Source organism: Polypterus senegalus, chromosome 1 (assembly GCF_016835505.1).
Source record: "Polypterus senegalus isolate Bchr_013 chromosome 1, ASM1683550v1, whole genome shotgun sequence".
Classification (NCBI taxonomy): domain Eukaryota; kingdom Metazoa; phylum Chordata; class Cladistia; order Polypteriformes; family Polypteridae; genus Polypterus; species Polypterus senegalus.
The window spans coordinates 294,349,202-294,371,125 of NC_053154.1; the positions used below are offsets into that span (position 1 = coordinate 294,349,202).

General features: G+C 38.4%; 1 protein-coding gene across 1 annotated transcript in view; it reads right to left on the bottom strand.

Annotated features, from left to right (window-relative positions):
- sorcs3 (sortilin related VPS10 domain containing receptor 3) overlaps positions 1-21,924 on the bottom strand; it is a 1,218,933-nt gene that overhangs the window by 354,289 nt on the left and 842,720 nt on the right. The gene's annotated exons all lie outside the window — the stretch shown is intronic.

Below are 21,924 nucleotides of genomic sequence, written 5' to 3' on the forward strand. Positions count from 1 at the left end.
AGAGTCCACATGATAACCTTTGTTATTTTATTAGGACATCGTGGCCCACATCAGCTCTTAGGCCAAGCGTTTACTAATGAGTCAACGCTACCCAACATATTTCAAGTCATTGTCATTCCACAGGTACCACTTGAGCTTAAACTGCTTATGAAAATGAAATTAATGAATGTACGTCAGCCATACTCATTTAGGGTGTTTTCTGCATTGTGTAAATATTCATCAGTTGTTAATCTGCTTTTCTCTTGGGCCTGCATCATTAAAGCTACTCTCCACTCTTAGGGATCAAGTAAGTATTTTAAAGTATTACTAATTAGGGTGGCACAAAAGGATGTAGAATAGGATTGCATATATTTGCTGTAATCTTATTTAATAGTACTGAATTTCATTTTTCGTTCTGCAGACACCATTCACTGGTACTGATAGAATAAGTCACGCTGATCTGTGTTAGAACTAGCAGATTGTACAGTACACATAATGCACCTCACTTTATTTGCTTTATTTTTCTGCCTTTCATGTAATATAACTTGTCTAAAGGATGCATTTTGTGTTAATGAAATTATCTGTAACAGACTGAATCTTGGTGTTGGTGAGCTGCCAGTCTGTAAAGAGTGCTATACAAAAATAAATGAATGTTAAGTACAATACATCTAAAAACCTTTTGCAGCAACTTCTGGCTCTTAGTCATCGGAACTCTCAATGAATTGTCTGTGTTTGTAATGTTTAGGCAGGGCCTTTCATCCCAAGGGGCTTTTCAGGGATTATGGCCTGAACTATGCATCAACAATTGCTGCAAATCACTTACAAAAAGGCCTTTTTCTGGTCTCCTATGAAAGACAATCTCAGAAAGGTTAATTGACTAGCCCAAGGTCACTCGGTGAGTCAAGCATTGAGCAAGAATTCATCCCTCTCGAACTTTCGCGTTTGAATCCATTTTCTTTAGCATTTAGTCACTTTCTCAGTCAAAAAAGGTCTTCTGAGGATGTGAGTCAGGCTATTCACATAGTATTTGTGAGGAATGTATTCAATCGGACCAAAACAGAGAAAAAAAAGGACTTTTGACAGACTCGAGGCTGTATTGGACAGATGTCAGAGTTGGAAAAAAAGTAGTGCATTTAGGTAAAGCTTCTATAAACAGATTCCGTACGTAACTATTCCTTAATGTACCAAGAGTCATGAAAAAGAAGAATAAAAATATAAGAAACACATGTTTCTAATGGTGAGAAGCTTAAATCAGTGGTTCTCAACCTGTGGGGCGGGCCCCCCTAGGGGGCCGCGAAGTAACAAAAAGGGGGGGTGCGAGGATGTGAAAAAAAATCTGTTGAAACCAAAACAAATGAACTTAAACTACATTCTGATACTAGAACAATAAATATAGCGTTAGATAAATGTCGATAAAAGTTAAGTTGGTATAATAAAATATGCATCTACATTTAAAAAAAAATGTTTGGGGGGGGTGCGATTAAAACTGTTATGAAAACTTGGGTTGCAAATACCTAAAGGTTGAGAAACGCTGGCTTAAATGTTTATGTTTCATTCAGGACTCTGAAGGCTACCACTGTTATACTTCAAATATATTTGACTGAGGAGTAATGTTTTCCTCTGAAAAATGAAACAATGTGCAATTGTATCTCGCCAGACTTTAGTCAGTTTGTGTCATTGATGTATATTGAAAACTGTCGGTGTGGAGTTAGCACCCTTGTGCCATGGATGTGTTGGTTTTTATTTCACATCCTAAATACATGCAGGTTAGGTTAACTGGTAGTTCGGAATTGACCAAAGTGAGAGACTGTAAATGTGTGCAGAACTGGGACACCGTGTTAGAAATTTCCATTGATTCAGATTCAGTTCTCTATTCCTCTGTTATGGATATCTTGAAAGCTTAAGCCTCCAGAAATATAATCATATACAGCGGCAAGCAAAACTTTATGATCCCTTTGGAAATAACTGCATTTAGGCACACAGGCTGATCTTTATCTAAGTTCCAAAAATGAACAAAACAGTTTGGTTTATCTCATAATGTGCAAATTATTGTATTGTTCTTGTACATATTGAAAACAACATTCACATGTAGACTGGAAAAAGTATGTGAACCCCTAGGCTGATGACTTCAACAAAAGCTAACTAGTGTCAGGAGTTAGAAAGCCTGGAATCCAACCAATGAATTGAGATTGAGAGTGTGGTTTAAAGCTACTTTAACTAATAAAAAGACTGAAACATCATCATATACTATTGATAAGAAGCATCTGCTGACGTGAAGCTTATCTCTCTATTATAAAAAAAATCTTGCGACAATATGAAACTTTTTTCCTGTGACGAGATGTGATGATTTGAAGAGAGATCTTTTCAAAAGAGACAGAGAGACACTTTCATGTCCCGCAAGACGGTCAATTCACGTCATACTTACAACCTTTGGAAGCAAGTCCCGTGATACACATACAGAGCAGGTTAGAGATAATGGAACTAGGAAAATTTGAAAGTCTCAAAAAAATGAGAGTAAAGATCACATTAGCGCAAAGAAACAGGAAATATTACTCGGTGAAATAATGGAACAATGAAAAGAGATTGAATAGTGTTTGAGGTTGTCTAGGGGAGAAGAGAGACAAGGCAGAGATACAAAAGCACAGCTGCTGTACAGGCTTTTAAACGTTCGAAGCACCACACAAAATGCAGATCATGCAAAATCGCAGCAGCAGCAACCCAGTAGCTGATCGAGCAAAGAGGAGGTAAAAAAAAACAATGTTATTTGTTTCCCATTGTATCACTATTTAAGAGGGGTTTTGGAGAAGTGGCCGTGTCTCCTTGGGGTGCGTTCAGCCCCCCTCTTCACAAAGGCATGTAGCGCTGCAGGAGTGGGGAAGGAGTGTTTAGGCGAGCAATGAGCAGATCATGCGGCACGGCAGCAGCAGCAACCCAGTAACTGATCGAGCAAAGAGGAGATAAAAAGGGCAACTGTATTTGCTTCCCATTGTATCATCATTTAAGAGGGGGTTTTGGAGGAGCAGCCACGTCACCTTGGGGTGCATTCAGCTCCACTCTTCACAGCGGCAAGTAGCGCTGGTGGGGGGGAGGAAGGGTTTGGCGAACAAAGCGAGCAGGGGGCACAGCCCCCTAATCTTGAAAGGAAAAAAGAAATCTCAGCAGATCTATGATCAAGAATTGTTGATATGCATGAAGCTGGAAGGAGTTACAAAGTAATTCCAAAGAGTTTGAATATTCATTAGTCTGCAGTTAGAAAAACTGTATGAATGTAGACAATGTAGTACTGTGGCTTGTCTCCTTTCAAGAGCGTGACCAGCTAAGATGACTCAAAAGGCACAACATAGAATGCTCAATGAGGTAAAAAAGAACGCGAGGGTAACAGCTAAAGGCTGGAAGGAATCATTGAAACAGGTTAACATCTCTGTTCATGATTCTACCATACACAAAACATTGAATGGTGTCCATGGCAGGACACCAAGGAGGAAGATTCTCTCCAAAAGAAACATCACTTCATGCCTGAAGTTTGCCAAGACCACCTTGGCACTCCACAATTCTATTGGAAAAACTGTTTTGTGAATTGAGAAAACTAAGGTCAAATGTTTTGGAAGAATACACAGCAGTACATATGGCTTAATATGGCACAGCATACAATCTTGAAATCATTACCCAAAAAGTGTAGTACGGTAGAGGAAGTATCATGATTTGGGGCTGCTTTTTCTGCCTCTGGGTCCTTGCCTTCATCGAGTTTATCCAGGTATCCTACAGAATAATGTCAGCGGGGCTGTCTGCCAGATAAAGCTCCATATGCAGCAGGACAATAGCCCTAAACATTGAAGTTCATCTATCACATAATGTGTTAAAAACAACAAGTTCCACCTTTTCGGGTGGATCTCAAGAGAGCTATTCACACCAGACATCCTAAGAATAATGGTAAGTTGAAACAGTCCTGTATGGAAGAATGATTCAAAATTCCTCCTGCAGGTCTGATCCGTAGTTACTGGAAGTAGCCATTTAAGGTTAATGCTGCCAAAGGAGGTTCAACCAGTTCTTAAATCCAAGAGCTTACTTGCTTTTCCCATAGCTTGCTGTGAATGTTTGATGGGTGTGATTATAATTGTTTATGTAATATTAGCTTAAGCATATTGTGTCTATTTCTGTGACTTAGATGGAAATCAGATCATGTTTTTATGACCAATTAATACTGAAGACCAGGTATTTCCAAAAGGTTTATATACCTTTTTTGCTAGTGTAAGTGTCTGATATAAAATTTAGTTTATGAAAAATATTTAGATTTTGGTTGTCTAATCTTCAGTGCGTTATGCTACCATTCTTAAGCATTTCGTTAGTAAGTTGTTAGGACATGCAGCACTGTTGCCAATTGCTGCCTCCCAGGATGCACTACAAACAATGTCATAAAAGCATCGCCATAAAACCCAGCACTATGAACAGGCTCTTCATCTGAGATTAAAGACTGAAAACTTGACTAATCTTAGCTCTTAATTTTCTGGTTAACAATTTACAGCATTGAACTTCTCGAGTCACTTTGCAGTCTTAGTGTCTTGGCTCTGTTGATGATCTCATTCTTTCGTTACTGACTCCTGGAAATTCTTCTTTAATCTTTGCTTAAAGTTAGGCCCTCTGGTTTTTGAAAAGCTTTTGGATATTGACATTCATCATCATTCCTTGAAAACATCTCCTGGTTTATTTTAACACACTCAAATGATTGCTCACAATTTACACTGTTAGTGCCAATTCAGAGAGGTTGGTTAGAACTAAGAAATTGGGTGAACTAGTCTATGCTGTGGTATAGCCATGTCACTCTGAGTCATTGCAACAGGCATACCAGTGATAACCATGCTCTGTGATGGATTGGCACCCACATCTGGGGTTGGTACCAGCTTCCTGTGTCCCTAAACTGGAGAAGTTGGATATCTGGCTTACGGTTCCAGGAAACTGAATTCAAATCTTGCCTTGATTGCTTTCTGTGTGCAGTTAGCAAAATTTCTGGGTACTCCAGTTTTTCTCCCACTTCCTCATGACATGCACATTTGGGCTGATTATTCATTCTATTTTGGCAGAGGCTGTACCAGTTTAAAGCATCCAGAGTACTTTCCAACCTTAAAAATCTCAATATGCTTCAGCTCCACTGTAAACCTGAACTAGAAAATGCTTGTTCAGAAAATGAGTGGACAAATGGATGGATTGGTGTAGTTTTCATAATAGGCGAGGAAAGCAGTAATCCACACATGTAGGAATTTCCACACATAAATTTCTGTCAACCTGACTGAGTCTAATTTCCTATGTAGCAATACACAGCATCTTAATTATTACAAACTGACAACAGTACTCATAGGGTCAAATGGACAGCATAGAGATGAGATTTGAAGAATTAATGATGACACTTTCAAGTTGATCTTTATTATTATTAGACCACAAAATCTGCCTGAACATGTTACATTTTAATTATCTAGAAAACCTTTTCAATGTCTCATCTGATATGCCACTTTGGGTCTCTTTCCCATGATGATCTTAAAAGCACTACATACTCCTACAAACAATAAAACTGCATTGTTGATAGTGTGACCAAAATTAAATCTCGCTTTGAGGATCAGGTGTCCCCTGAAACATCGATACATCACATGGACAGTCTCAAAGTGTATATTTTTGGCATTTTTGTGCAGCAGCCTAACACTTCATATGAAACAATAATAGATTATGTCACTAAGTTACCTTAAGACCTGCAGCTATTTGTCACCAGTGTGTCATCTTAAATTCAAAAAGACTTCTTCACTGTCTTAAACAGGGGATGCATAGTTACCTGCTAAGTGACAGCAATGTATCATCACCAAGAGCCAGAAATAGGCCAAAACACTCTTCTGTTTTAGAAGAGAACATGGAAAATCAGTTTATATAAGTATGGAAAATAGTTTTATGCTGCTTATCTCAAGCCAGGAAGAAGAAGTCCAAGGTAACTTGTGAGAGTTTGGTGCTGACAGGGACTGGCAACTCCCAGGAATCCAAATGCACAAAAGATGGCTGGAAGAGCTGTGCTGAATAATTAGAAGCTTTGGGAGTATCAGAGTTCACCACTAACAGGAGAGCACTATTGAGGTGAGAAAGGTCTGGAGAGTTCCCACAGTTTCCTCCTGATCTCAGAAGGACACCTCTTGGGGTTTTACTGCACCTCACCGATGTGTAGAGAATCACCAGTGCCCAGTTTATTAAATACCAGTGATTCATGAGCTAAAAGGAGGAAGTATGCCCTGCTAGTCTTGGATCATGAAATGATGCCTGACTCCATATGCTATTTTTATTGCAGGGATTTTCCAGCACCAAATAATGTAGGCTTCTATAGGGCAGATAGGCAATTAATTATTTTGTGTGTTCCATACATTACTTTGTTACACTATCTGTCTTGTGAAAAGAAATTCCTTGATTTAAGAAAAATTGTTTTTGATAGGATAAATGGGAATGATCCCTAAATCTCCAGTACAATCATGTTGAGCACTGACACCCCCTAGAGCTGTGTAAACAGCCCACTTTTGTTCATTCAGCTAATTCCTCATTGTCCAGCCATACACAGTTCTGACAGCATCATTAAATTTGTGGATGACACAACATTGGTGGGTCTCATTGGCAATTGGGATGAGTCAACGTATAGAATGGAGATGATTTGATGATTGGTGGACTGGTGCAACTGCAACAATCTGTCTGTTCATATGGACTAGATTAAAGAGATGGTTGTTGACTTCAGGAAGGTCCATGCTATCAACATCCCACTGGACATCGAGAGCTGTGTTGTGCAATTGGTCAAGAGCACCAAATTCCCTGGTGTGCATCTAGACAGCTGACCCTACTTGGTCAATAAATACCACCTTCATACCCAAAAGGTACAGCAGCGTCTCCACTTCCTGTGATGACTGAAGAAGGCGAATACTATCCCCCCCCTGCCCAACATCATTCTCAACAATAGCACCATCCAGAGCGTTCTGACCAGCTGCAGAGCAGATGAGGTTCTACAATTTAAGAAAACATTTTTGGGACCTCTCTGCCCTGCTTTTCAGACATACTTATAAAGCATTGCATTTACAAAGCCTAAAGCATTGTGAAGGACTGCTCCCACCTCTCCCACTGGGTCTTTGTCCAACTTCCACCTGGCAGAAAGTACTGTAGCATCTGACAGGTTCTGCAACTGCTTCTACCGCTTGGCTGTCTGAACTCTGTGCTGCCTCCCTGCCCTCAGATCTGCTCTTAGTAGGTTGTTTATTTGCGATACACTTGTTATTACTGTTTTTTTTAATCATTTCTTGTTGTTATTATTTCTTTTTTTATTTATTACTATCTAGAGTAATTCAAAATATTACCATCCATTCACTTACAGTACCTATTATGTGTTTATTTAAATCGTGCCTTTATCCATGGTGACTTATAAAGTAAGTTAAATATATACAAGAATAAAGGTGCAAGCATCAAAAGGAACAGAGAACAAAAAGCAACCACAATGGATTATGACTACATAATTATACCTGAAGCTGGAATACTACGAAAGTCAGTATTCTAAACTCTTCATCAATGCAACAGCAGTTACCCTGTAAGAGAGAAACTAAACAGTTCCAAAATATGTAATTTGTATAGTATAGTATAGTTCTTTATCTGTCTTGCACTTGTCAAGTGTTTATGTATATGTTGCACTGTGGTCCCGGGAAACGCCATTTCATGCCACTGTATGCTGCAATACGGTGTGTGAATGGTATGACAATTGATTTGGTTTGGCTTGACTAATTATTGCAATACTATTTATGTTTGATTCTGGGTTGATTCCAGAGCTGCATGGTGCAAATTATGAGGATGGATTAAAGGAGTGGAACCTTTTCAGTTTAAATAAACACAGATTAACAGGGAACAAGATTGAAATGTTTACAGTTCTGAAAGGAATTTGTACAATGGATCCCATCTGTTACTTTCAAAGGAGTTCAGCAACAACACGGGGACACAGCTGAAAACTTATTAAGGGGACATTTTGCAGGCTTTTCTTTACACTGAGAACCACAGACACATGGAATAAGCTACCAAGTAGTGTGGTGGACAGTAGGACTTTAGGGGCCTTCAGAATTTGAGTTGATGCTATTTGGAGAAATTAGATAGATAGGATGGCATGCTTTGTTAACCTGAATGACCTGCTCTACTTAAAATTGCTCTAAAGTTCTAAAAAGTCTAAATGTCAAATCGGTTAACAGCAACAACAGTGAAATTTTTGTTGTTGAAAATTTGAATTAAACCTTGTCATTTCTTTTGATATCACACAGTGAATTATATTTAGCAGTTATAAAATATTGTTCATTTTCTAGACATTCTAATTCCTTCCCCTCTAGTTATCATTTCAGCCTTTTTTTTCCAAGAAAATATGAAAAGATGAGTTGGCAAGCAGAAATTAAAAAGGCAGACTGCATCTCTACTGTGGGGGCTGCATCAAAGAAAAGAGGCCTGCCTAGAGGTTTATTTACTTTGGGCATTAACACATCCTTAAAAATAATTAAGAAGCGCAGAACAAAAAGGAATATAATAATGAAGTACATAATTACTTACTTTAGTAGAAAGCATCTTTAAAAAGTCAGATTCATTTAACTGTGTAAGACATAATGCTAAACAAAACCCAATATATTCTTTATCAAACTTGATTTTTTCCAACTGATTCTTAAATTAAAACTAAAATTGTGAACATAAAGTTAAAAAAAAATAAATAAATCAACTTTCGAACCCCAGTTTTATTTGTACTTGCTTCTGTCCCTGCTGCAAAAGGCATTGGGAAGTAGCAGTCCTTTGTGGGGAGTCCTGTCCATCTCAATGTGAATTTAAATGTATTCTGCTAATGCTGATCAATGTCATAAAATAAACAAAATAAAAAAGGTTAAAAATTAAAAAAAAAAACATACAGAGCATACATCAAACACCTAAGCTAGCATTACATGGAGTCAATAAATAAAGACATTCACTTCTGTTAGTAAAGACAGCATACCGAAAATAAAAGAGGCCACTACAAAAGGGTCAGAACTTTAAATGGTAAAATGATAATTTTCTGGATTTTCCACTTCCATAAAAAGTTACACCCTTGAACCACTGGATATCTTTGAGCATGCACTGCTCAGGAACATATGCTGATATGGTTTGTCAAAATTACTGTGTACACAGAGGAGCTAGGGGTGTTCACCTTGGCCTTGCCAGGTCTGCAGTTTAAAATGAAAATAAATTGATAAGAGAGAAAACAAGGAAGAAAAAGAAGGAAGAAGAACACACTCACCTAGAAGACCTATGACGTGTGATGTAACCTTAACAGACTGAATTCCACACACAATGGTTGTATAAGGTAGTGTCCTCTATGAACAGCTCCTTATATCCCGAGATTGTATCATTGATTGTGCCACACCCATTTACTTTTATATTTTCCTCTTGCTTTTGGAACATTAAGAATATTTAGGTGTGTTAAAAACTATATTAAAAAGTTTACTAGCATCTCTGCCTTGTAGTTCTGTGCTGCTGTATTGGGTAAAGAGAAAAGAGATATCCTTGAACAGTTGAGTGAAGCACAGTAGCAGTTAGTTTTGGGTAAACGTGGTCCATAATCCCAGGTGAAAGTGAACTGTTTCTGTAGGTTGTGCCTTCTTCCAGGCCAGGTGATTGTAAGAATAAGAGAGCAAGATTTTAGTGTGGAAGACATGTATGTGTGTTCATGTGTCAAAGAATGTAGGCATGGGAATAAAAGAATCCATGGGTTACGACAGGGTCATCCTGAAACCCTTCCACAATAAAAACAACCTCTAGCTTTGCAACAGTTTCTGTAAATAAGCCAGATTTACTTCAGCTTTCCAAATGGCAAAACCACTGAAATAACTAGGCTCATAAAACAAACATTTAAGTCTTTTCCTATTTTATCAATGTGAGTTTCCAATAGGCCGGCACGGTGGCACAGTGGTAGCGCTGCTGCCTCGCAGTTAGGAGACCCGGGTTCGCTTCCCGGGTCCTCCCTGCGTGGAGTTTGCATGTTCTTCCCGTGTCTGTGTGGGTTTCCTCCGGGTGCTCCGGTTTCCTCCCACAATCCAAAGACATGCAGGTTAGGTGGATTGGCGATTCTAAATTGGCCCTAGTGTGTGTTTGTGTGTGTCCTGTGGTGGATTGGCACCCTGCCCAGGATTGGTTCCTGTGTTGGCTGGGATTGGCTCCAGCAGACCCCCGTGACCCTGTGTTCGGATTCAGCGGGTTAGAAAATGGATGGATGGTTTCCAATAGGTTTCTTTGAGTGAGACCAAGAATATGAGAAGGCATGACTGCTGTCTATGTTACTGAAACACATTACTGCTGTCCAGGATGCTGAAACACATTACTGCTGTCTATGGTATTGATCTCGTTGGAGAGTTGGTCTCGTCTATTACAGGAGAGGGACGTCGGAAGCAGAACTCCGTTAGCGGCGGGGTTAATTCTTCTCTTATTTCTATCATCCAGAGGTATCCTCTATTTACCCAACTCGAGGAGGTTCTAAGCATATCTAAACATGAGTGGTAAGAAAGAGGTTCAAAAAGAAATGGAAAAGAAACCCAAAGCCTAGACAGGTGTCAAATCAAAGTCCAACCTCAAGGTATGGCCTTACAGAGACTGACCCGGAACAGGCGGGCAAAAGCACAGATCTCCCGGGACCCCAGGCCATTTCATCTTCTCCAGTTGAGAGCGAAAGTGGGAGCACATGTGAAAGTGATGCAGGTCACGATAGCTAGTTAATTCCAGAAGATCCATTGAAACTGGAAATGGCCTTGCCCTCCGCGTTTTCATCTATTTCTCGCGAGCCGGGAGCATCGGGTGTAACAGAGCTTGTCACTTCATCTGCAGAGCACGAAGGCCAAAACAATCTGTTTGAACTGAAGGTAATGATCAGTGCAATGGCCACGGCCACCACTTAAGACATAAAGGAACTCAAGAAAGATAGAAAGAAAGAAATAAATGGTATGCTAAAGACAAACAAGAAGCTGTGGCAGGATAAAAAGACCTGAAGAAACATGTATATAATCGCTTTGAGGCAGCCTTTAAAGGTATGCTGGAAAAAATTGACGAACACATTCGGGAAAATGCATCTAAGTTTGAGGAAAAACTGAGAGCACCTGCCGATCAGTTGAAAGACGTTAAGCAAACATTCACGACTCGAATTAAAACAGCTGAACATTTGGCATCCACTGCAGACGGGAAAGCAACGGCTGCAAATTCCGAATACAAAAATTTCAGAGACAGACTTACTGCACTGGAAGATGGATGCAGAAGGAATAATATTAGAATCGTGAAAGTCCAAACCCAGTGAAATTCGTAGCTGAGCTATTCTCTAAAATAATTGGAGAGGACTGTAAATCTGACACTGAAATAACAGTAGCTTATTGCATACAGGGATCAAATACCTCTAAACTTAGGAGTTTTATTGTGCACTTCGAGAAATTACAATTTAAATTACATGTAATGTCACTTCGCAGACAGAAACAAGAGATTATATTTGAAAATGACCACTTTCGCATTTTCCCAGATTTCTCACCCTCAACAGCTGCTAAGTGTGCAGCTTTTTACAACATTAAATAGCGCTTACGGAAAGCCGAGATCAGATACAACCTCTTGAACCCTGCCAAACTGAAAGTGGATTTTCAAAACAAGCATTACATCTATACCACTATGGAGGAAGCAGAAAAAGAGTTAAAAAAGCTAATTCCGGCTGTTTGATCCACTTGCAATGATACGGGTACTGTAATTATACATCCTTTTCCCTTCTCTGACTTTTTTTGTTTTTGCTTTAATTACAATGTATATGTGTATTATATGCGTATATGAATGTATACAGTAAGTCAAAGGTATTGCTACACATCATTGCTATTCAGGGTGCTGAAACACATTACTGCTGTCCAGGTACTGACACAAATCAAGTGACGCCTTAGATTACAGTGTATGAATAAGTGTAGTTTTGCAAACAGTGGGTTGTGAAAGTATGTCTAGTTTGGAAGGGGCTTGACAACAGTGATATATGGCATAGAAAAGCCCCAGGGGAAAAAAAACCCTCCAAGATATAGATGGAGCCACTAGCAGCAGAAGAAGTCCTGCACATGATAGTGTGGAATTGTAGGGGTTATACTGTGCATTTGTGAATATGAAGATATGGAATGAACAGAGTGACTAGCACAAGAGACAGAGAGACACACACACATATACACACACACACACACACAGAAGTGCAATTTGGGAATGTGAATATGTCTGTCTTTTTTTTTTGATAAAATTTGCTCTCTTCCCCTGCTTTACAGGTGATTTACCACAATATGCTCTTGCTCCTGTAACCCTGAAGTGGATTAACCAGATTTAATGGACAGACATGGTGTCGTTATGGAATAAACATGAGAGGATAAGCATTCCAGGCACTGTTAATGGCAAGCACATGCTGAGAGCACAAGTCACCAACAGCGAATGTCATGTTGAAATGAAGCATTTCCTACAAAGCAATAAATAACAGCAACAAAAGACTGGAAAAATATATGTAAGGCAGTATACATTTTAAGAAATCTACTCTAACCTTCAATATACTTGTCTTGTCAAGTAACTAAGTGTGGAAAATAGGTACAAGCTGGTTTTTCAGATAGACAAAAGCAAAAAATCTTAAGAACTCTAAAAATGAAAACTATAGCATTGTCATCTATTTTTTGACATAACATTACTTGCTGTTTGCAGCTACATGCTGTTACTTCAAAGCCATATTTATGCCATATACCAGGCAAAATAATGCATTACTCAACAGCATTCCCTATGAAACGATCCACCTTTACTGATTTGCTTAATAAAACCATTATATTTGATATATTTTCTGGAAGATAGTACTTTGCTGTGGCGCAAGGAGGAGCCACTTACCAGCTAAACAAGTTTCATGTGTTATGAGTGATAAAGCTTTGTATAACAATTACTAAACAAAATTTAAACATACCTTGCTTATTATTTTCAGAAGCCTGCATGTGATTATTAAAATACAACTTTGACTACTATTTAAAATTCTTCCAGGATTTCCTATGCTGACTTTTTAAAATCAGAGTGGGAGTGCCTGTCATGGCATCAATGGAAATAAGGCAGAAAGCATTCTTCTGTGTCAGTTAAATGTAAAGTATATGCTGTATGCGTCTACTGGCTGCACAAGGAAGATGAAAGCAGAAGATGGATTATGATTGTAATAAAAAGCCAAGGTTGTAACCAGGAGGGTAGGAATTAAATAAACAAAGGCCAGGATGTGAGACAAAATTTTAGATTGAGGAACATAACGTGAGAGTCAATAACCTGAATATTTCATGTAACCTAAGCCAAAATTCAATATGTAAATCAAAGATGAAGAAGAGAATAGAATTAGGAATCAGAGAACACTTTAACAATAATGCCATTTTTTTTTTTTTGGATTTATCCAGAAACTGTGATAAGCGAGGATGTATATGATGCTGATGCTTGTAGTGACACAGTAAGCACATCATGTGTCACACACTCACATTCATCCTGCCTAGCAGTAGCTATTGTCATTATTATGTTGTTATGTTACTATATTTTTAAAGGTACTATCAAAGCTTTCGTGCCCTACATAATTAATTTAATGGTGAATACTTATACTCTAACTTCTAATTTTGGTTATATTGTTTTATCACTGCTACTTCCTTATGCTAATGCAGATTTATCTGAATTTGTTGTTGTTTGAGAACATATCATTTTTACTACAAAAAAGCATTTTATGTAAGTTTTGATCTTTTGCCTAGTTTTGCCCAGCACTCAGCTTGGCTAGCATGTACAAAGCTACAACCAATATAGTCTGGTGCTAGCACAAAAGAAACATTTTGGCCTCGTGGGTCTTGTGTATTAATAAGTCACAAGAGTGGTAAAATGTAGTCATGTACTTTTCCAGTTATACTGTAGATCAGCAAGTTTAATGTACACTACAGGTGAATTAATGGAAGCAATCGTTACGGAAGAGATCAAGCAGCAGATGTCTAAAATAGTATTAGAAAATATGGGATCAGAAGAGAAAAGTTAGGCAAGGTACCTTGTGAAAGGTTAGTGTTCAAACTAAACAAAGTGGGAATTCATGGCGTGGTCTGTAGGTGGGTACAAAACTGGCTCAAACACAAGAAGCAAAGGATAACAGTGAGGGGAACTTTTTCAGAATTTGGTGAAATTAAAACTGGTGTTCCACAGGGTTTATAACCAATAATATATACTGAATAATATGGTTAAGTTTGCCAGTGACACCAAACTTGGTGGAAGGTCAGGTAATGTAGAATCAGCTAAACTGTTGCAGAGGGGAGTTGGATAGCATACTGGCTTGAGCAGATTGGTCACTGAAATTTAATATAAATAGATGTAAATTATTACACATAGGAAGTAAAAATTTTAGATTTAATTACACAATGGGAGAACTGCTCCTTGAAAATGCCCCTTATGAGAAGAACTTGGGAGTCTTAGTTTACTCATCTCTATTTACATCCAGCCAACTTACAAAAGCAATCACAAAGGCTAATAGGATGTTGGGTTATATCACAAAGTCTGGAGCACAAGGCACGGGAGGTTATGTTTTAGTTACATAATGCACTAGTGAGGCCTCGCCTGAAGTTCCGTGTGCAGTTTTGATCTCCATATTACAAAACAGATGTAGCAGTGCTCGAGAAAGTCCTGAGTAGAGAGACCAGGCTGATTCAGAGACTACGAGCTATGAGGAAAGACTGAAGGAGTTGGACGTTATTAGATGCAGGAAAACAGACATTAAGAAGGGACATGATTTAAGCATTTGTGAAATATAATTGAAGTTAGTATAGTGGATAAATGTTGTCACTTTCAAATAAATTCTTCAATATGGGGATGGGGTCGGAAAGTTTTTAAGTGTGGATTTTGTACATACGTTAGAAAGTTTTTCCTTGTTTAAAGAACCTTAGACACATGAATTCCAATGTTGACTAAATTCCTATGCTGAATAAAAGACCAAGTAGTGTGGTAGTGTGTAGGACTTTGGAGACCAAAATGTCAGTTTGGTGTTATTTTGGACAATCTAGAGGAACAGGATGGAAGAGCTTTTTGAGCTGAATGGTCTGTTCTCATCACAAGTTTCCTGATGTTCTAATTAACTGTGTATTTAAGAAGTGTATCAGCAGCTGTAAGGTCACTCATTGTATTTCCTGTACTGCATGGTTCCACATATGAGATAAAAACACTCCTTAAATTCTGAGAATGGCTCGTTGAATTTTATCTTTAACATCTGGCAAACCTGCATAACAAACAGCAAACAATGGCAGCACCCATAATAAAAACAAAATGGTGCAGCGGTAAGACATATTTCAAAAACTAAATAAAAAAATAATAACAAACACATGAATATTTAATTCTGTGACATCTGAAATCCCAGAAGGGTATCTCCTTTATTTTAGAAACCAAGGGAAAGGCTGGAAAAATATATAACAAAGTCGACACATTGTACACATTGCACAGCACACATTGAATCCAGGAATGCAAACCAAATTTCAGCAGCAATTATTTAACTACACAACCTAATATACCATTTACTAACCTACTTGACCTAATTCAGCATGACAAGAGGATGGAGTTTATCCTGGCAACCCTGGGCACAAGGCTGGAAGCAGCTGCAGCCCACTCTCACACACACACACACATATGAACCTACGTTCAGTCTCATTCAGGGACCATTCTGGACATTGCCAAGGAACCTAACCTGCACGTCTTTGAGTAGAACCAGATTAAATGAAAGACTATTCACACAGAAACCGGAAAAATGTGTTGTAAAATCAAAAACAATTCTTTACAGTCAGAAATTATTCAGGTATGGGCAAACTTAGAAATGAACACAACAAAATTCAAGTAACTTTACTGCCAATTGTATCAACATTACTACAGCCTGCAATGTAGGGTACAATACCATGGCACAGGACAGTACTGTTGATTTACTGAGCATCACAGAAGGAGACAGGCATTCTCTACACATGGTGATATCTGGATTTAGATTTTTTCTGTTTATAAATGTAAAGATTACATTTCATTTTCCTAATAAAAAAATACAAATTCTTCAAATCATTCCATAAAACATGTGCTTCTATTAAAAAGGTTAATACACAATAATTTCCAAAGTCACAATGCCATCCGAGTGTCCCACCTTTGAACTCTGAACTGCAGGTGGCCGGTGTCTGCTCAGGTGACATCATTATCGTGTTCATAGACTTTTCTTCTCCATTCTCTATGTGGTGTCTGAACCTGTGCAGCGGTAATAGTTTCAATTCTGCTTCATGTACTGTAAGGCTGGCCTTATACGTGAGACACCATGCTGTGTGAAAGCCTAGTGAATCCAGATGGAATGGTCTGAATCTAAATTAACTTGCTTATAAATACCGACCCTGTTATTTGATTCATACAACATAACCAGGTATATTGTTCCCTAAAGGTTCTCTTTCCATTATTCTGACATTAACCATATAATGATGCATGCAGACAGAGCAACTTTAAAAATGAGAAATTAATTTAAGAAATTCCTTGCCGACTTTGAAAATATGACAGAAAAAACTGGAAAAATAGAAAATTTAATTTGTTATTATGTTATGTGGATTTCATATATGAAGATATAAAGGAGATATTTGGATTTAGCATTAAGATGAGCTTTGATTGGTGTGTTCATTTTATGTGAATAATAGATCTTGCCTTATAATTTCATAATAAAGCATACTTATCCTATTTTTGAATTCCCAAGTTTTTAAAGACAATCCTCTTAGTTCCTCCAGTAAGTTCATCCAATAGTGATGAGTGAATGATCACGAACTAAATACATCTTGAGCTAAATCGCTGAACTGTTATGCAACTTTAGCAAATTCTGCAAAATGTGTTGAAGTCAATGGGAAAGGATGAGCTGAACTAGTTTTAAATTAAATTATAATAGTGCAATGGTCTTTCAAATGTTCTTGATGGCTAGGGAAATGTCTGACAACTATGCTTGTCCAGTTATTGAGGCCAAAAATGTGACCTGAGCTATGAGGCAGCAGTGCACCACCATGCCTCAGTGAGATAAAACTATCAGAATTAAATATCAGAATAGTAACATTTCTTGCAAGCAGTGGCAGTGGAAGCCTGAATTCACTATGTCTTGCCCCCCACAGATTCAAGAGCAGTACTTACCAGTCTCAAACACACAAGTACAGCCAGTTTCTTTTTTTATTCGCTGACACATTTGCTTGCCACTGCTAACCACAAATTAGCACAACACTAAAGCACATGGATTATTTACTCCTTACTATTTCCACTGTCATAGACGACATAGGATAGTTGGCACTCGGCTGGGATGGACAGTCCCTTTCCTGGTTAGGGATGCCAGGTATAATGGAAGGATGAAGATGAACAGGCATCCCAGCAGGTTTGGCTAGTGATACCTTTACTGCTCGGGAGGTTGCCATCATGGAGTCTGTCTCGGTCGTGTGTTACCACGCTGGGTGCTCTGGGAGGGCTCCTGCATGGGAGTTGTGGTTCTGGTGGGCAGCCCTGTTGGAGTACTTAGGTGATGCTAGAAGGAGCTGCTGGGAGCAGACTTCCCAATTAAGGATAGGTTTCACCTGACCTGAAAGTGCTTCCGGTTGGCAGCCTTGTTACACCTGAAGCACAGGCCACACCACCAAGTGCTCAGGACTCTGGTTAATATATTTAAAGGGGCAGGTTCACTTATTATAGGTCACAGGTCACATACAAGTCCATACAAAATGACATTACTTTTAAGACACAAATACATCGACACATTTCCAGTATTCTTCTTTTGTTTAAATTTATTAGCAAGTTTCCACTAATTTTTGAAAATAAAGGTATCTGAGTGGTTCTTCAGAGCGTGCCATAGGTGAGCTTTTTGGTTCTAAAAGACCCATTGAAATGAAGGTTCCAGAAGGAACTTTTATTTATTTAGATCAGTAAATAACCGTGAATAGATTTGTGAAATACTTAAGGGTCATCATTTGAAAGGGACTGCCATTGCATATATTAACACAGGCTCTGTCCAGTTTTTCTTAATCTGTTAATGTCTTGCTGGGTAACCTGCCATACATTAAAGGTTTTAGTTTTTTCTTTTTTCAACATATTAGTCAGTTTTTAAAGTTTGTGACAGATGGCCCGGGGCCTTGCCCAGTTAAGACACCCTTCTGATGGAAGGACCTGGGGAGCAGACATGTCCACTGCAATACCTCCCCCGGAACACGAGAGGATTGCATCCGGGTCACGGAACGAAATGGAAGTTCATCCCTGCTGGGGCCTGTGGCCACCACCACCACCAACAAAAACAACATTTATTTATATAGCACATTTTCATACAAAAAGTAGCTCAAAATGCTTTACATAATGAAAAATAGAAAAATAAAAGACACAGTAAGAAAATAAAATAAGTCAACATTAGTTAACATAATAAAAATAAGAGTAAGGTCCAATGGCCAGGGTGGACCAACAAAACAAAACAAAAAAAAACTCCAGACAGCTGGAGAAAAAAATAAAATCTGTAGGGATTCCAGACCATTAGATTGCCCAATCCCCTCTGGGGCACCAGAGGGCACCTGGACAGTCACCCAGAAGTGCTGCCAAAAGAGGATCTGGGTGTAGCGGGAACACTTTCGGAAGTGCTGCTGGAAGAGAATCAGAGTGCACAACAAAGGAGGCCACCTCCCTCCGTTTGGAAGGCCAGAGTCGAGTGGAAGGTGGACAACGCTTGTGGGAGAGGAGTCGAGGTGGCAGAAAAGAGAGAAAGGAGAAATGAGAAGGACTGAGTGGCATTATTGTGGTGTTTTGTGCACTCTGTCCTGGAGAGAAAAGAAAGGAAAATAAAAAGTGTTGTTGGCACTTGTGTGTGTCTCTGTGCCTGTCTGTGTCTGGGCTGACTTTCACAAGCTCAAAGAACCTACTTAATAAGCAAAGGACCCTTCCCAGAATGGAATGGTGCTTTATAAAGAAATAGTCTTACAAGGAACCACACAAACAAGTAAAGTACCATAAGGTGCCTTTAAAGAAGCAGTATTTTTATGAGTACAGATTAGTGTTATATACTTGGGGCGCTGTCCCACCCAATATTTGTTGCTACTGCTCTGTGAAGTCATGCTAGCCTCACAAAGCATCATGAGGTGCTGGTAAAAACTATCTATCATGGCTGCATGGTGAATTTCCTGGAAAAAATGCGGCAAACAAGGTCAGTGGCAAACGTAGCATATTCACTGTGAAGAACACTTTGGTAATTTTCGCTGATCAACAATATCCACCAATAAAAGACCATCTGATAGACACAATCAGTGTTCAATATTCTATTCTCCTTAGAGTACCTGAAGATGTACATCATGCAGACTTCATAACAGCATCATTATGTTACTGGTGCTTGGATCCGATTGGATGAGTTATCATTTTATGTTACTTATTTGCCGCAAAATGTAAACTTTAGTTGCAGTAGGAATATTTTTCTTCTTACTTATTCATCCTTAAAGTATTCGGACTGCATCTGTGCCTTGTCCTTCTTTCTGAATGTGTTCTCACTGGTCATAAATGTAGCAAGAATGTTAGTCCTCATTAATTGTATGTAAGGAACTGTAGAGCAGTGAAAGGCCTAAGTCATCCTAGATGTTTAATCTATAAATGAGACTAGTGGAAAATAAAAAAAAGTTAATTAATAATTAATTCCCTCTTAGTGAGCAGTTCACTGTCCTTGTCAAAGATAATTGAGGCTTGTGAAAAACTCCACCTATGTTTCAAAATTTTCAAAAAGAAGTGCTAACCAGGCAGAGCCAAGTGGTGGCTTAAAATAGCTGATAAACGCAGTGCACTAAAGATAGAAACTCTTACTAAGGTGTAATGCTGCTTAGATAACATTTAATAGCACAACAGGCAGGTGCAGAGACACAAAATAAGTATATAACTAAAAAAGTGAGTAGAATTTTTTTCCATGCAAAAATCTATAATACTGTAAAAGACATTAAAAATCTTACTTCATTTTTAGATTCAGGGAAAGTGAAATTCCCTTACATTAGTGAAAAATGCTAGCTAATTTAGCATCTTGCGATCAGAACTTGTGAACTAGAAATATGTAGCTGGTCTATCATTGGATTAGAGACAGGTTTCTTAAATTTTATTTTGTCACTACCCAATCTTGCCCTTTTGAGTGTCTTTGAGACCAATTCCTCATTGAATATATGGATTGTCAGAATGGAGGAGCAGAGGGGAGGTCCTCCTCGGAGAATGATAAATGAGCATCACACCTTGGGTTCCCCTTTGAGGATAATTGAAGACTGTCACATTTTCCCCCCTTCCAGAAGTGTGGCCAATCTACACCGTGCTCATGGTTGGGGGTTCCTTCACCTTGTGGAATTGTAGACAATTGTCAAGGGGAGGTAATCATGAATTTCTGAATTTCCCCTTGGGATTAATAAAGTATTTATATCTATCTATCTATCTATCTAATCTATGCCGAATATTAGAGCAATGTCAACTGCTTAATCATCTAGTGGAAGCAACCGCGACCTACTTCGTGACCCATTACCATTAAATACAACAGTAACTCGTGACCCATAGTCTAAGAAACCCTGCAATAGAGAATTAAAGAAACTCACAGAGATGTCCAATTGAGTCATAATGTGAACCCCAAAAGTGCCACAGAAAGATACCACAGTCTAAATTGGCTGAAGGAAAGAAGCAGCCTCAGACTCAATTTTGAGCACTTTGCAAAGCAGGATGGCAGTGTTGATAACTGGGGTGAGTAGTCAGAACTGAGGAGCTCCAGCTAGTTAATTTTAATCCAGATTAAAAAGGTTCTTAGTTCTATTATTAAGACACTCAGCTATCAGGTGGAAAAAGATGAAAAAAGATCACAGTATTGAAAGTATTAAATGTTTTAAGACACATATTAAACCCCTTAACTGCCCATCTGCATCTACACAGCTTGTTGTGGACAGAGATGAAAGACTTTTATAGTTCACCTTCCCGATTCACAAGACCACCCTGTATGTTGTACTAGAAGTGAACGTGGTATTAATAGCATTAGTGTTGTTATATATAGAGAATACATTAAAATTCTTACTTACATTTCCAACCAACATGCACCACATCTCCACTTTCTGGTGCCATTACAAGTAAGAATATATTAAAATGCATCACTTTATTTAATAGAAAACACAAATCAGCTTACACGACATGCTCCTTTACCTTTTAGCTGATGTTAATTGATTTGTCATTATGCACTGGAACCAATGGCATAGACCAGCTGGACTGCCAGTTCTGCATTTTCAGGTTAAAGAATTAGGTGATAGGCTTAGTGTCAGAGCTGACATAAAGGCCTGCTTTGAAATTCTACCAGTGCTGTATGGTAAGACTGAGGAGATCCATACATTTAACACTAAAGAACAGAGTTTTAAGGAGCACTAGGACACCTTTAGCATTGATAAGTCACAAGTATGTTAGTCAAAAACTGTTTAAACTAGAAAATGAAAGGAGTAAACGACAGGAAAGGGCAGGTCCATGAGTTCTTGTGAATTACAGAAGCACATGCTGGGCAGTGAAATGAAATATTTCATAGTAGTGACTTGCCTGCCAAGGATAAAAACAGACATAGAATCCGTAATAGAATAAATATATTTTGTCGTAATTTCAGAAATTATAAGAACACAAAGATTTATGTACTTATGATGTATTATTAATTATTTATTTAAATAGCTTCTGTAAAAAGATAGATCGATAGATAGATAGATAGATAGATAGATAGATAGATAGATAGATAGATAGATAGATTATATAATAAGACAGACAGACACAGATAGATAGATAGATAGGCTTTGTACAGAAGCTCTTTAAATACATAAATAGACAAATAAATAAATACACACACACACTAGAATGAGTAAAAAG